This window comes from Ips typographus, linkage group LG8, assembly GCF_016097725.1.
Source record: "Ips typographus isolate SLU linkage group LG8, UJ_Ityp_2.0, whole genome shotgun sequence".
In the NCBI taxonomy this organism is placed as follows: Eukaryota; Metazoa; Arthropoda; class Insecta; order Coleoptera; family Curculionidae; genus Ips; species Ips typographus.
Window position 1 is genome coordinate 2,887,565 of NC_138429.1, and position 17,244 is coordinate 2,904,808.

General features: G+C 32.6%; 1 protein-coding gene and 1 long non-coding RNA gene across 11 annotated transcripts in view; one reads left to right on the plus strand and one right to left on the minus strand.

Moving 5' to 3' along the window:
- Nucleotides 1–17,244, plus strand: part of Rbp6 (RNA-binding protein 6) — a 285,917-nt gene that overhangs the window by 192,579 nt on the left and 76,094 nt on the right. The window lies entirely within an intron of this gene.
- The window catches only part of LOC145732804 (uncharacterized), a 130,482-nt gene that overhangs the window by 90,602 nt on the left and 22,636 nt on the right, over nt 1–17,244 (minus strand). The gene's annotated exons all lie outside the window — the stretch shown is intronic.

A 17,244-nucleotide genomic window follows, 5' to 3' on the forward strand; every position in this document is an offset into this window, starting at 1 on the left:
CAGGCTTTGCCTTGCGTAAATTGCGAAAAAAGTTATAACTCAAAAATTGATGAGTCGTAATACTTTAATTTAAAGGATTTCCTGTATTAATAGCACTACTCACTTAAACGTATCAAATAAATGTTGATTTAGGTCCGAAATCCCTTGTTTGTACAACCAATTCATTTACAACGGGTCATTCTCTTCCTTGCGAAACTACCCCTTGTAAAGAACTGACCAGATAAGGCCATAGATGAAAATTAAAAGGGATTAGATAGGGATAACAGTGTCTATTATTTGTCACAATGCGATAAAGCCTTGGCGGTTTCAGTGGAAGATAAAGTCATCCTAAGCCTAATTTATAGAAAAGTTGTGTGCTATTTTTGCTGGGGACAAAGATAATTAACAGGAATGATAAAAAATCTTTGCAATTAACAAGTAAACGTCGTTTCAGTATCGCGGAGATTTTTCCTTTCATTTAGGAACAAGCCTAATTAGATGTCATGAACAGTTGCCGACTTCCATGACAAAATGTTGGGTATCTGAAACAATACTCACTTCAATTGAGCGTTGTTTCAGCTTTGGGTCGTAATAGCATTTTCTCTCCTCAAATAAATTTCCAGTCATTACGAAAGAGAAAAATAAGGTAAAAATAGAAACGCAGGAAATTTTTTTGCCTCCTTTCGAAAGTAAAAGCGCATAAATTAGGCCGGTGGGAATCAAAATTCCTGAGCCCATAAATCTTATAGTAAAATTGACCAGAAAGGTCAAAAGGCCCCAAGCAGAAATAAAAATTCCTATATTAGCGGGGCCTACATATACGATAAGTTTTTATTGAATTTTTCCAGAGGGGCGGTTTTTGCAACAGCGCAAAAAGGTTTACTTTATTTTCACTGGCATGTATAAAAGCCCGGATAAATTTATGGATTCTCATCCATATTAGGTTATAACGTATGAGAGCTTTTCCAGGAGAACGCTTATTTATGATTTGATATTTTTCAATAAGGAACACTATAAACAACGAAATTCAATAAGATTTATTAAATTTTAGTTAACGCAATTTAAATTTGATAATAAAATTAAATCTCAAACAAAAACATTTGTAGAGCATTTGGCAACCAAATCTCTTGTTTCTTTTCCCCTAATTTACCACATAACTTTGAGCGTGATATGGATCTTCTGAAACACTGCCAGCAAGAATTTTGATGGCAAACAAGTGGTTCAGTATGATAAAAAAAATATAGATCTTGTTGCATTTTGTAGGATTAGTGCTCATTTGGCTGTATTATATAGAAAGTATGATGAGAGCAAAAGCTTTTTTTCAGGTACAGGGCTGAAATGCAAAATATTTAAAAAAAAACAAGAAAAAGCTGACTCAAACCACTATTGTATTGATATAATTCAATTTGCCTGATCACCCAATTTGTATGTGTGTGATTGAGGGTTTGAAGAGATATAATTTGTCTTCGTTTATAATAGAAAAATTTTAGAATTTAATACAATTATCCAAAAGCTTCACATTACTCTGCTTTTCAGAAATTACCATATCTTAGTCCAAGAACTATTTTTTTATATTAATTACTTCCTTGATAAAATTGACTTACAGAGAGGATTCTCTTCCATTTTTTTTATATTCCTTCTTTTTTAGTTGCATTTATGTCCTTCCTGTCATATAATTCCTTCTTTCTTAAAAACGATCACGTGACCTCTCAAATACGATTCGCCAACAGTCACATGACTTTAGAATTTCGTTTTGACTTGATAATTTCACTGTAAAAAGTGTTGCGCAACTTAAACTAAAACCTAAAAATATCAATTTAATCTGAAAAACGGTCCGTAAACTTAGTTTTGACGTTAAAAAAAGACTCACGTGATCTTTAAAATTAAATATAATGACTTAAAATAGTCAGGTGACCCTTTAAATCATATTTGGCTATTTACTGTCACGTAACCTTCAGGATTCTGTTTTGACGTTAAAAAAGAGTGTCGTGACCGTTAAAAATAGATTTGATGATTGAAATCCATCACGTGATAATTAAATGGACCCATGAGCTTTAAAGAAAGTCACGTGACTATAAAAATATTAGTCAAAACGTTAGAACTGTCACGTGACATAATAAATTAAATTTTTAAGAATCGGCCTTCAATTTGATGATTGAAAATTGCCACGTGACCATTTTCACTGTAAAAAGAGATACGGAGCTTTAAAAATATCAGTTTATTCTTAAAAACGATCACGTGACCTCTCAAATACGATTTCGCCATTTAAAACAGTCACATGACCTTTAGGATTTCGTGTTGACGTTAAAAAAGAGTGTCGTGACCGTTAAAAATAGATTTGATGATTGAAATCCGTCACGTGATAATTAAATGGACCCATGAACTTTAAAAAAAGTCACGTGACTATAAAAATATTAGTCTAAGCATTAAAACTGTCACGTGACATTATAAATTAAATTTTTAAGAATCGGCCTTCAATTTGATGATTGAAAATTGCCACGTGACCATTTTCACTGTAAAAAGAGATACGTAGCTTTAAAAATATCAGTTTATTCTTAAAAACGATCACGTGACCTCTCAAATACGATTTCGCCATTTAAAACAGTCACATGACCTTTAGGATTTCGTTTTGACGTTAAAAAAAGAGTGACTAACCATTTAAAAAAAATTTCATGATTGAAAATTGTCACGTGACTATTTTCACTGTTAAATATAATGTTTTAAAACAGTCAAGTGACCCTCTAAATACTATTTTGCTATTTACCGTCACGTAACTTTCGGCATTCGGCAAATCAGTCACGTGATCATGGAATGGACCCATGAACCATAAAGAAAGTCACGTGACTATAAAAATATTAGTCTAAGCGTTAAATCTGTCACGTGACATAAATAAAATTTTTAAAAATTTACCTTGATTTTGATGATTAAAAATGTCACGTGACTCTTTTTACCTGAAAAATTGACACGTGATTTTAAAAAATATTAGTTTATACTTAAAAACGATCACGTGACCTTTAGAATTCCGTTTTGACGTAAAAAAAGTTTTTTACTATGCTTCATATGGTTATCATCTTTTGAGAACTGCAGCCTGCTCTGTTCGTTGTAAGAACTGCTGATTCAGTCCAAAAGACTTATCTACTTAAACTGCTAAAGTTATAAACATTTTTTTACCTAAAATTGTCCCTTAAATAATTATTATCCTTGCTAATCAAAGATGCAATATCAATCTGTTCAACACACTAACGAATGCTTGAATGCTCTCTTCTTCAACAGATTTTATTACATTCCTGATTAAAATGTCCTGCTTTATGACAGTTATTACAAGTTTTTGCAACAACGGACAATTTTGTTTTAAGTGTTTATTACATTAAAAACATTTTAATAAAGTTCTTAAAATTTAGCTAGAAAAACTGGATGTTCAGTGTTTTTCATTCATTCTTCTTTAACTAGCAATCTTGGCAACAAATCATTAACTGCTTTTCTAAGAATAAAGATTCCAAGCAGAGACAAAACATACAATTGGTTCTATGTTAATCACAATATTGAAAAAGAAATTCATTGACTGACAGAGTCCTGCACACAAATGTATAATGGATTTCCTGTAACTATTCTAACGATACTAATAGAATAAAGAATAATTTATCCTAAATATTACACCCACTTTAAAACATTCGTTGGTGAAAGAAACACTTCAATAAAATAATTTGCGAAAGATATTAACATTCCGAGTGAAACCCAAAACTTGACTCTCTTTTATGTAAATCAGACCCGTAATCCACCTGCATCGTTACGTTTTCATAATTTACGTTACAAGCTTTTTAACAAGATACTTCTACTGTTTCACTGCACATGCAAATGGGAAGTTCCGTAACAATTGCAGTTTTGCATTGCGAATTTTAATTATTCTTAAGAGGATGTGCTAAAAGGGACTTGCACACCTGGGATTGTGCCAGTTTTTTTTCCCATTTTATCAAATCAGTTTTTTTCTGTTGTTTGAGAAGGTAGTTATGTTTTGCGCCCAGTTAAAGGAATAATGAAGTTGAAGACTATTACCATAACTATTCTTTCCTCGGTTAAGTTTCACGCTGGAGGCACTTCTTACCCAGGATAGAGAAATGTTAAGCACATTTAAATGTGACGAGGATGTCAGTTAAGCGCATTCGGAATTTAAATAACTGAAGCGAAATGAAGGCGAGGTTTATTGCGTCATGTATAATTCGTTCCTTTATTAAAATCGTTGGAGAAACGAGGGGGATTTACGACCATGGTTTGCTACATTTAAAGTTTACTAATGTAATTTTTCCTTGGAGTGATGTAATTAAGAGTGGCGTTAAATATTACAGACTCAAGAGATTGTAATGTATAATAAACGACTTAGCAGACCCCTCCTTACAGCCATAACAGCTATCCCATTTCTAAGTTCGGGGCCACAAATTATCATCCACCATCTTAGTTTATCCACAACATCAATATTTAATGGCTCTTCCAACCCTATTTAAAGCCATGTAGATCCAAAACAACCCCGGAGCAGAACAACTTCCGTCTCAAATAAATAATGACAATAATTATAACTTGTGTAATTCACCACTTCAAGTTTCTACAGAGGCGTACATTGTCCCTTGAACTATTTTGAGCAGTTTTGCAAACTTATAACTCATCACAGTTAAAATGGCTAAAACTCTAACAAAACGCACGCCTCTGGTCGTAATAATTACACACCTTGTAATTCTATTTCCCTGTAATCTCACCCGGTAGAGGGACAAAGCGATAGCACATCCAGTTGATGGTCTCTCAGCGCCTTCTAATGTTATTTCAAGTTGAAGTACAAGCAATTATTTTAACCGTATTTTAGGTTCAGGTTAAGAGAGTGCTGGTTGCAACCGCAGGAAACTAAATGGGCGTGTTTTCGCTTTGTACGTAGACTAATGTCTTTGGCATAAACAAAAGCGTGTTTACGATTATTTGGGGAAAATTTTACCAAATAAATGAACCGTGTTAGTTTCACTTAAAAAATCATGTTAACAGAGCGATGTGGGTTAAGAGTTTTCTAACAACTTATATACAATGTAATTTAAGTTTTTTTGAATCTGTATCAGTTTTTCTGTATAATCACTGGCTTTTTTTTTTGTTAAATAAAAATTACTTAAAGTTTTCCAAGTTGACTCTGAAACATAAATAACCTGATAGTTCGTGTTGGTTTTTCAATAAAACAATTTTCTCGTCTGGGTATTCCCAAGTTACAAGGTACAATCGATAGAGAACTAAACTCGATTTATCAATAAAGCATAAATTAATTAAACCTCCAGCATTAACCCATAATTGCATTTGTTTTAGTGACAATCCAAACTGATTATTTAATAAAGCAATTCCAAAATAATAGATTATCGGACAAATCTCCAGTGGCGCGACGGATTTTTTTCGTCTGCCACTTAATTAACTATAGTGTAACGCGTCCGTTCGTGCATAAATAATTCAAACCAAACGGTATAGCGGAATGTCAAATTCTGCAGCGCCCCAATTTCACAGGTGGCCAGTTCTGGATACGCAGAAACCGAGCTTGCTTTTGATTTATGTACGAGAAAAAAAGTGATTGCGTGGCATTGGCCGGTTTTAGTCTGTATTTCTGATAATAAATTGCTAATTGTCACAAATTGACTATGAGCCAGTAATGGAATTATTAGCCTGCGGTGTGCGGATTGCACGCGAAAGACCACGCAGAAAACTATAGCGGACAGTTAAACGCGTCCCAGTTCGTGTAACGTTATTACGGCCTAATTCGGATCTGGCTTTAAAATATTATCCGCATTCGCTTCTCAATAAAGCGCATTAATTTAGGTCGACCTGGAATGCCATTTAAATTTATTTCGAAACCGGATTATTTAGAGGGCGCCAATTTATGTGTCATGTTTCAGTTCTATCCCGATCATTGAATCATTGAATGATTTGACATGTTCCCCATTTCCTAATACGTATCATTCGATGTGACACTAGTATGTCATCAGTCGCTGAAGCGATGCGATATAATGTATTGCACAAAGCTATCTTACCTGAATAAATTTCTAGCTTAAACAAAAGTAGTAACATTTAGTAATTTATTTTGCTGTTTGTAGTTTAACTACTTTCAATTCTTTTTTTATTATTTGGTTTTTTATGTCATTAGATAGGAAATTTAATGAGGATTCCAAAAATGTGCTTAAAACAGTCATTTTCTCACTCCAAGAGGATTTTAAAGACGATTTTGTCGCGGGCTGTCGGATCAAACTGTGTTTCTGGTAGTTCAAACTTTAACACCACTTTTTCTCTGACTTTACTTGATTTTGTATTGTTTTTTTATGCCAATTAAATAGGAAATTTAATGAGGATTCCAAAAATGTGCTTCAAACAGTCATTTTCTCACTCCAAGGGGATTTTACAGGCGATTTTGTCTCGGGCTGTCCAATCAAACTGTGTTTCTGGCAGTTCAAATTTTGACACAGCTTTTTTTCCTGTCTGTACTAAATATTTTGTAGTGTTTTTCCAGTCTATGGGATAGGAAATTTAACAGGGATTCCAAAAATGTACTTAAAGCAGTCATTTTTTCAGCCCAAGTGGGTTTTACAGGCGATTTTGTCCCTGACTGTCCTTTCAAACTGTGTTTCTGACAGTTCAAATGTTGACACCACTTTTGTCCCTGACTTTACTTGATTTTGTATTGGTTTTTTATGCCAATTAAATAGGAAATTTAATGAGGATTCCAAAAATGTGCTTAAAACAGTCATTTTCTCACTCCAAGAGGATTTTAAAGACGATTTTGTCGCGGGCTGTCCGATAACTAACTGTGTTTCTGGCAGCTCAAACTTTGACACAGATTTTTTTTCTGACTGTACCAATTTTTGTAGTGTTTTTCGAGTCTATGGGATAGGAAATTTAACAAGGATTCCGAAAATGTGCTTAAAACAGTCATTTTCTTACTCGAAGTTGGTATGACAAGCGATTTTGTCCCTTACTGTCTTTTCAAAATGTGTTTCTGACAGTTCAAATTTTGACACCACTTTTGTCCCTGACTTTACTTGATTTTGTATTGTTTTTTTATGCCAATTAAATAGGAAATTTAATGAGGATTCCAAAAATGTGCTTAAAACAGTCATTTTCTCACTCCAAGAGGATTTTAAAGACGATTTTGTCGCGGGCTGTCCGATAACTAACTGTGTTTCTGGCAGCTCAAACTTTGACACAGATTTTTTTTCTGACTGTATCAATTTTTGTAGTGTTTTTCGAGTCTATGGGATAGGAAATTTAACAAGAATTCCGAAAATGTGCTTAAAACAGTCATTTTTCTTATTCCAAGTTGGTATGACAAGCGATTTTGTCCCTTACTCTTTTCAAACTGTGTTTCTGACAGTTCAAATGTTGACACCACTTTTGTCCCTGACTTTACTTGATTTTGTATTGGTTTTTTATGCCAATTAAATAGGAAATTTAATGAGGATTCCAAAAATGTGCTTAAAACAGTCATTTTCTCACTCCAAGAGGATTTTAAAGACGATTTTGTCGCGGGCTGTCGGATCAACCTGTGTTTCTGACAATTTAAATTTTCACACCACTTTTTCTCTGACTTTACTTGATTTTGTATTGGTTTTTTATGCCAATTAAATAGGAAATTTAATGAGGATTCCAAAAATGTGCTTAAAACAGTCATTTTCTCACTCCAAAAGGATTTTACAGGCGATTTTGTCTCGGGCTGTCCAATCAAACTATGTTTCTAGCAGTTCAAACTTTGACACAGCTTTTTTTCCTGACTGTACTAAATTTTGTAGCGTTTTTCCAGTCTGTGGGATAGGAAATTTAAGAGGGATTCCAAAAATGTACTTAAAACAATAATTTTTTTAGCCCAAGTGGGTTTTACAGGCGATTTTGTCCCTGACTGTTCTTTCAAACTGTGTTTCTGGCAGTTCAAATTTTGACACCGCTTTTCTCTCGGACTTTTGTTGATTTTGTATTGTTTTTTATGCCATTAAATAGGAAATTCAATGAGGATTCCAAAAATGTGCTTAAAACAGTCATTTTTTCACTCCAAGAGGATTTTACAGCCGATTTTGTCCCTTACTGTCTTTTCAAACTGTGTTTCTGACAGTTCAAATTTTGACACCACTTTTGTCCCTGACTTTACTTGATTTTGTATTGGTTTTTTATGCCAATTAAATAGGAAATTTAATGAGGATTCCAAAAATGTGCTTAAAACAGTCATTTTCTCACTCCAAAAGGATTTTACAGGCGATTTTGTCTCGGGCTGTCCAATCAAACTATGTTTCTAGCAGTTCAAACTTTGACACAGCTTTTTTTCCTGACTGTACTAAATTTTGTAGTGTTTTTCCAGTCTGTGGGATAGGAAATTTAACAGGGATTCCAAAAATGTACTTAAAACAGTCATTTTTTCAGCCCAAGTGGGTTTTACAGGCGATTGTGTCCTTTCAAACTGTGTTTCTGACAGTCAAACTTTAACACCACTTTTCTCCCGGATTATCTTGTTCTCCAATCACTCTGTTTGAGAGATTCTTGAAGGTTTTATCACCTTGTGAAGTGGATTCCCAAGATGTAGCAAAATTTCTACTGATCGGGTAATGTTGCAAGTATTTTAGATACCAACATACGGTCTGGGATATCTTATCCAAGTACTCTTAGCCTAAATGCCAAGTTTTCAATTTTGCTGTACGAAAAATTAAAACATTGTTGCATCAAACAACATTTTTCGTTTTTTTGTTTGTTTCTTATATATGTTTTTAAGCTTATCGTACATTTCTTTAGATCTCTTACAGTTAAATATGTGCATTATAGTTACTCCTTATTTATACTTATTATTATTATCTTATTTTTCGAAAATCTGCTTTTTCCTTTTCATCTGCCAGATCTTCCATTTTCTTTATTCCTCACACAATTTCCCATAATCCATGTACCTTAAACAGGATTGTAACTTGGAATTTCCAAATTTGATATGTTTCACTATTTGTTAATCTCTCAATCTGAGTAACGCCTTCTTCCATCATTTTATTTTTTTAATTTTAACATTATCTTCCAAATTACTTCCGCAGCTTAATGAACTCTGTAATCAGCAGCAGAGTAATAACTTGAAACGTTTTATTTTATGATAAAAAGAAAAATTAGACAGCCCAAAAATTACACAACTTCAAACAACACTAACTTGTATCATCCTTTACCTTTTACAAACTAAACATAATTTTAACTTGTCTTATTTAAAATTAGTTCTAACTAAATTCTAACACTATTGTTGTTTAAAAACATTGACAAACTTCAAAAATAATATAAAATAAGTTAGGGTGAAATTTCTAAGGGTTTTTATTCTGTATTCAATTGGGTGAGAAAACAAACGATGCTATGCAAAACTGATAGTTTTAAGTGACGCATAAAAGTTCACTTTTGGCTTAAATGATCCCACAAAAGCGATCACTCGTTTCCCTAAATGGACTATTACGACATTGTTTTATTGGCCTATTCCGTAAATCATTCCAAGATTCTTTGGTTTATGGTTTCGCACGTCGTTTTGAATTCACGTTCAATGATGCAGCTGTGTGTTAAAATATATGACGTCGTAATATTTTCCTGACACTTAAATACAAAATATCGCCGAAAGTCCAATTCCGTTTTGCTCCTTTTCGCCAGTACAAACACCCTGATTTTGTGAAATTATTGCGAGATACGTTGGTAGAACACAACGGCATATATTCAGCTGAATTACACACTGAATTATTTTGTTAATAGGTAAAACGGAGTTTTAGACAAGTTGTTCAGTTATCTCAAAAGTTTCTAACTTTTTGAATATACCAAATAACCTTGGATTGATAAAATGGATGGTTCAAAGGAAAACTATTTTTGAAAATAAAAAAATCAAAATCATTAGCGAATAAAATGAATTATAACGGGGGTTATTAGCAGGACCATAGCAGTCGATTTTAAAAACCTTTTCAACGCCGCTAATGGTTTTAGAGCAATCAATCAAGTCTAATCGACGTAAAATATTTTTTGCCCGACTGCCAACACACAAAAAAATATACGCAATAACAAGTTTGAGGTTTTTATATCCCTCCCAAAAATCTATTTAATTAGGGGATGTTTCTTTTGTTTGATTTTCTGATCAATTAGCAACAAAAGCGGACACTTTTTGTTCGACAAAGTGATCAATAACAACATTTAGTTTGTAAATTAATGATAAGTGTGAAAATTTCTAAATTACGTTTATTACAAATAGAGAAACATTAATTACCCATGCTCGATCGAATCAATAAGTTTGATTTGCCTGATTTAATCAGCTCAGAATCCATTAAAATTAAATGTTGCTTAATTGGAATTTACTGCACTACTCTAAATAAATTGTTAATGAAAATAATCAAAACATTTTTTTAATTTTTAACATCCAAAAAAGGTTTTGGAAGGTCGTTTCTTTAGAAGTAGGACTGAAAATTGAGTTTCAATAAAAATTACTTTTTTATGGTTATCTATACTTTTGTTGCATTTTAACCCACTGCAGTAGCTGGAATAATTTTACGAATATTTGGACTACAAAAGACAATAGGGGGTGTTTTTGAAAACTCGCTCATAAAACTGATTTTGCTTTTACTTTAATTTTAAAACTCCTGTAATACAGGGTAAAGTGTAATTTAAAACCCTCATTACACCTTATTTGCATGATTTTACCCCCCACAAAACGAGTAAAAAAACTCACAGTCTGAAATTCACTTCTCTCTCTGTATAGTTTGTCTCAAAAACATAAAATTTCTCGATTATGTTACCAAAATACAGGTACTTTTTATTATATTTGACAACGCTGTTATAATGTTGTAATTTTAAGTTTTAAGTAAATTTTAGGTTTTAAAAAACCTAAAACCGTAAATTTTAACTGCTTTTTTGTATAACGTCAAATAAAAATGTTTTATTCATCTTTGCTGTACGTCAGTGATTTTGCCAAATTTTGAGTAACAATTAAATCAATTGTGCTGTTCCCGAGATACACTGGAAATTATCGATTTTTAAATACACCCGGTAATTTCTTTTGTAAAACCAAAATTAAAAAAAAAAATCAAAATGCAACCCATTTGCACCGCATTTTTCCTTGTATATCCGTAAAAACTAACTTTTCTTAAAAATCAATCTGCACAACTGGTTCTATAAAAAAAAAACGGTCTTTCAAACCCTTTTTGTGATCATTAAATAATAATATAGCGTGGATAATATAGCGTTTTTTCCACTATTGACCATATTTTTGATAGTTCTTTTATTACAAATTTAAAAATTTAGAATAACAACAAAGCAACAACATGAAAAGGCAACCTAATTTATCTGTCTCTGTGAAGTAAAGAATATTTCATGTGTCATACGTCTTAATAGACATTGACACTATTATTTACCTAGGTCAATAATATTTACTTTTTTATTGTGTTTGTGCCAGATTAGAACTAGAGATTAGACTCTATTTTTGACCTAGGGTAACAATGACCATTAATGTAGAATACAACTAATTTCTCAAGATACTAATCGGTCAATAATCATGTTAGTAGTGGAAAAAAAGCATTTTGAACGATTTTGGACATACAGGGTGTAGAAACCAACATTTTTGCTGTCCTGATTTAACAGTTGCTCAATTTAACAGCTCTGAACCTCTCATTATTCTTAAACTTGTGTCACTCTGTACGTTTAGTCGAAGAGAACATTTGCTTCATTCAAACTTGGGTTGGAAAACTTTAGAGAGACAGAAAATGATAAAAGGCAGTCTGAAAACAATTATATGAATAAAAAATGTAAATAAAGTATCAATGAGCTGAATAAACATTCAATTTAAGTAGGAAATATTCTAAAAACTAAGTAATAATCAATGTATTAAACTTTTTCTTCTTAGTAAAACATAAACAAAGCAAATTTAGGCAAGTTAAGGACTTAAAGAATGACGACAAGCAGTTTTCCTGCGATTTGGAAGATGTTTTAATTATGAGCCTTCATAAAGTCCTCGACTCGGCTGTTTTAATTGAATTTGAGTAAAGTTTTGAAACTCTCATTGTAAAACCTCCATCCCTGGCCAGATATTCAAATGTCATCTGTTTCTCTGGCCAGTTTGAATGCATTCAGATTGTTTTTGCAATTTGAATATAATCTTGTATTGGGAAAGAGAAGTTTAAAATAAATATCGGCCAATTACAGGAAAATTAATTGGGTAAATGTGATGAAAGTTTTAACGAAATAAGCAGCTTAAATTAGTATAGTGCAACTGACAATTTTCACCACGGTAATTGGAGAGTTTCACTTACAAATATAGATTAAGTAGAGTTACTATAATTACGTAAATTTCACAAATATTTTAATTACTTTCTTTCTATAGCTATTTAACGAAGATTTTAACCGTCCCACCAGACTTGCTTTTGAGTTCATAATTTGAACAAGAACTCTCCACTGGGTATCCGCTTTTATTTGCCATTTTAAAATCTTCAGCAAATGATTTCCCCAGATAAAAGGTTTTTAGGAATAATCAGGAGCTAGTGACGTATTCAGAAGATTCCCCCAGGACCAACCCGAATAAAATTTGATTTGCTAAAAAAGGCAAACCACCGTGACGACTGCCGTTTTATTGGCCGAATTCGGGGGAGTTCCGGTTCAGCTAGCTTTTATTTCATACGTATTAACTGCAATTACCCTAAATCCAATATGAGGCATTGTTCGCAGGTTTTAACGGGTCAATCAAAAGTTTATTCACCAATTTTTCATCGTATTTATCAACTGGAAGTTTGTCGAGTAATCTCCGTTCGATTAGGACCATTATGTGAGCGAGGGATGTGCGATTCAACTAAGCAAACACTTTCGTAAAATCGAACTATTGGAAATGGGTGTTAAAAAGTAGGAACTAGGAAAGTTTCCTGTTTGAAATTACTCTGGCAGTAGGCAATGGGGCTTAATCGACAGACTGACCCACGTAGCCTTTTTATAGAAAAAGAAAAAACACAGTCTAATGCAGTACGTGTCTGGAATGCTTCCGTTTTAGCCTATTTTGCCAAAGTATGATCGAGAACGTCATAGGATCAATTTAGTATTAGGAACAAACAGAAAATGAACATGTAACGTCCGTTTGATGCCAAGGGAATCGTTCGCCTGATATTTTTATTTGAAGAAACACCGAACAAACTATGCCTCTGAGATTTGCCATGTTCGGATGTAATAAATAAACTATTAAAAGTTTGAATCGAGTCTCAAAGACTTGTGCAATCTTCCAAGATGATTTATGGTAGTTTAGACACGCCTGTACGTTCTTTTAAGGGAAGAAAACCTACTAGTTAATTACGTAAACAACTTTTTTAAAAGACTTTTTTCGATCCCGAATGACTGGAGGAAAATTTCCGACAACCAAGAAACCCCAAAGAGTAATTTCGTTCGACTCATTTTAACGCCGGGCTTCGGATAAGTGCAGCGCGAAGAAAAAGAAAAAAAGCCTCCGGAAAATTTGTTTGGTTTTATTACCGTGTGCTTAACGTAATTGCACCAAGCATCGGTAAAGTTGGTTTTAGTACAAAAAAATGTGAAGAGCGGTAATTAAATATTGGCAAAGGGAAACTGAATAATTCAACCGAAGAAAGAACGTTTCTCGGAAAATTTCAGTGAGCTAATTTCGTTTTATTTCACTTTCTTTTTTGGTTTCTTGCATATTAGGACACTTTTTTGGGATGTTTTCTATAGTATTTAGAGGCTTTTCTTGTAATTTCTAGTGAAGTGAATGGACAAGTCTTTGGGAGATTTACTGTAGTATTTAGATATTCCAAGCATTTTCGATATGATTGAAGACATTTTTAAAAAATCCTTAAAGGGTATAAAACATACCGTAAGGCTTTTGGAAATATTTAAAAGGTTTTTAGTAATATTTAAAAGCTTCTGGCATTTCTAAACTGTTTAAAGAAGCTTACGGATTTTTTTTTAAAGTTTTCAATAAAATTTTGAGTCTTAGATGGTTTAGGACACTCGTTGAGGCTTTTGGCAATTTTTGGAACGTTTTCAATAATATTTTAAGACATCTGGAATTTCCAAAAATGATTATATAACTTTCTGACATTTTTAAAAAAATGTGGGAAGATAAAAAATAATACAAGAAGCCTCTGATAATTTTAAATACTTTTTGGAAGGTTTAGGACACTCGTTGAGGCTTTCAGGAATGTTTAGATGGTTTTTAGTAATATTTAAGGAAATCTGGTATTTTTAAAATATTTCAAGCAGCTTCTGATATTTTTAAAAAAGCCTCGGATGGTTTAGGACCTTCGTTGAGGCTTTTAGCAATTTTTAGAAGGTTTTTAGTGTTATTTAGAGGCTTCTGGAATTTCCGGAGTAATTAAAAAACCTTTGACCTTTTTAAAAACATATTTAATAGTTTAGGACCCTCGTTGAGGCTTTTATAAATTTTTAGAAGGTTTTTAATAATATTTAAAGGTTTCTGGTATTTCTAAAATAATACAAGAAGCCTCTGCTACTTTTGAATATTTTTTGGAAGGTTTAGGACACTCGTTGAGGCTTTCAGGAATATTTAGATGGTTTTTAGTGTTATTTAGAGGCTTCTGGAATTTCCGGAATAATTCAAAAACCTTTGACCTTTTTAAAAACTTATTTAATGGTTTAGCACCCTCGTTGAGGCTTTTATAAATTTTTAGTAATATTTAAAGGTTTCTGGTATTTCTAAAATAATACAAGAAGCCTCTGATACTTTTGAATATTTCTTGGAAGGTTTAGGACAGTCGTTGAGGCTTTCAGGAATGTTTAGATGGTTTTTAGTAATATTTAAGGAATTCTGTATTTTCGAAATATTTCAAGCAGCATCTGATATTTTTAAAAAAGTCTCGGATGATTTAAGACACTAGTTGAGGCTTTTGGCAATTTTTAGAAGGTTTTTAGTGTTATTTAGAGGCTTCTGGAATTTCCGGAATAATTAAAAAACCTTTGACCTTTTTAAAAACATATTTAATGGTTTAGGACCCTCGTTGAGGTTTTTATAAATTTTTAGAAGGTTTTTAATAATATTTAAAGGTTTCTGGTATTTCTAAAATAATACAAGAAGCCTCTGCTACTTTTGAATATTTTTTGGAAGGTTTAGGACACTCGTTGAGGCTTTCAGGAATATTTAGATGGTTTTTAGTAATATTTAAGGAATTCTGGTATTTTCAAAATATTTCAAACAGCTTCTGATATTTTTAAAAAAGCATCGGATGGTTTAGGACCTTCGTTGAGGCTTTTAGCAATTTTTAGATGGTTTTTAGTGTTATTTAGAGGCTTCTGGAATTTCCGGAATAATTCAAAAACCTTTGACCTTTTTAAAAACTTATTTAATGGTTTAGCACCCTCGTTGAGGCTTTTATACATTTTTAGTAATATTTAAAGGTTTCTGGTATTTCTAAAATAATACAAGAAGCCTCTGATACTTTTGAATATTTCTTGGAAGGTTTAGGACAGTCGTTGAGGCTTTCAGGAATGTTTAGATGGTTTTTAGTAATATTTAAGGAATTCTGTATTTTCGAAATATTTCAAGCAGCTTCTGATATTTTTAAAAAAGGCTCGGATGATTTAAGACACTAGTTGAGGCTTTTGGCAATTTTTAGAAGGTTTTTAGGGTTATTTAGAGGCTTCTGGCATTTCCGGAATGATTCAAAAACCTTTGACCTTTTTAAAAACATATTTAATGGTTTAGGACCCTCGTTGAGGCTTTTATAAATTTTTAGAAGGTTTTTAGTAATATTTAAAGGTTTCTGGCATTTCTAAAATAATACAAGAAGCCTCTGATACTTTTCAATATTTCTTGAAAGGTTTAGGACAGTCGTTGAGGCTTTCAGGAATATTTAAATGGTTTTTAGTAATATTTAAGGAATTCTGGTATTTTCAAAATATTTTAAGCAGCTTCTGATATTTTTTAAAAAAGCCTCGGATGGTTTAGGACCTTCGTTGAGGCTTTTAGCAATTTTTAGAAGGTTTTTAGTGTTATGTAGAGGCTTCTGGAATTTCCGGAATAATTAAAAACACTTTGACCTTTTTAAAAACATATTTAATGGTTTAGGACCTTCGTTGAGGCTTTTATAAATTTTTAGAAGGTTTTTAGTAATATTTAAAGGTTTCCGGCATTTTCAAAATAATACAACTACAACTCTGATACTTTTAAATACTTTTTGGAACGTTTAGGACACTCCTTGAGCCTTTCAGGAATATTTAGATGGTTTTAGTAATATTTAAGGAATTCTCGTATTTTCAAAATATTTCAAGCAGTTTCTGATATTTTTTAAAAAATCTCGAAAGGTTTAGGATCCTCGTTGAGGCTTTAGGCAATTTTTAGAAATTTTTTAGTAATATTTGAAAACTTCTGACATTTTTAAAAAAATCTTGGAAGGGGTAGGGTAGTCGTTGATGCCTTTTGACAACTTTTAGAATTTTTTCAGTATCCTTTAAGTGCTTCTGGTATCTAAAAAGTAGTTCAAGAAGTTTCTGATTATTTTAAAGGATTTTTAGAGACTTTAGGATCCTGACAATTTTGAAAAACTCATGGAAAGTTCAGGATACTTGTTGAGGTTTTTGGAAATGTTTAGGGTTTTAGTAGTAATTAGAGGTCTGTGGCATTTTCAGATTCAATAAGTTTCTGATTATTTTAAAGCATTTTTAGAGACTTTAGGACACTGACAATCATCTACAAGAGTGGAATTGAGATACACCCTGTATAGTAAATTTGACAGTATTTTAGTAAACGGGCATGCAAATATTTTCCTTCCTGAAGCGAAATTATCTGTCAAATAGTGAACAATAGGTTGAAAGGCACGAAAGCACAACAGCATCCTGCAGGAAGTGCAACTGCGAGCACCGGAATGCTAATGCAGAGAGCTCCCCCAGGATTTTCATTAAACAACTGGATACGCGTCGGTCGGATTAGGAGAATCTCCAATTAAGCCGCACCTCCCGACATGAAACTTATCACTAATTCAGCCGCAATTTTTGCACTGGGCAAAAAGTACGACCACTTATCCTAAATGAAATCCTTCATAATTTATGGGCTCGGTCTAGTTGCAATTTCTCCGCACCAAGAGTAAACTTTATTTGGAATGTTAAATAGTTTTCCAAGTGTCGTGACTAACCGTGGTTTAAAATCAAACAAAAGCCCGTTCCGTATTATACAATAATACGACAGGAGAATGTTATGTTAATTCGGGAATGATGAAGCTGCATTTTTTCGGACGTTCCAAACTACTTCCATTTATTTCGGGCAAAATGCTC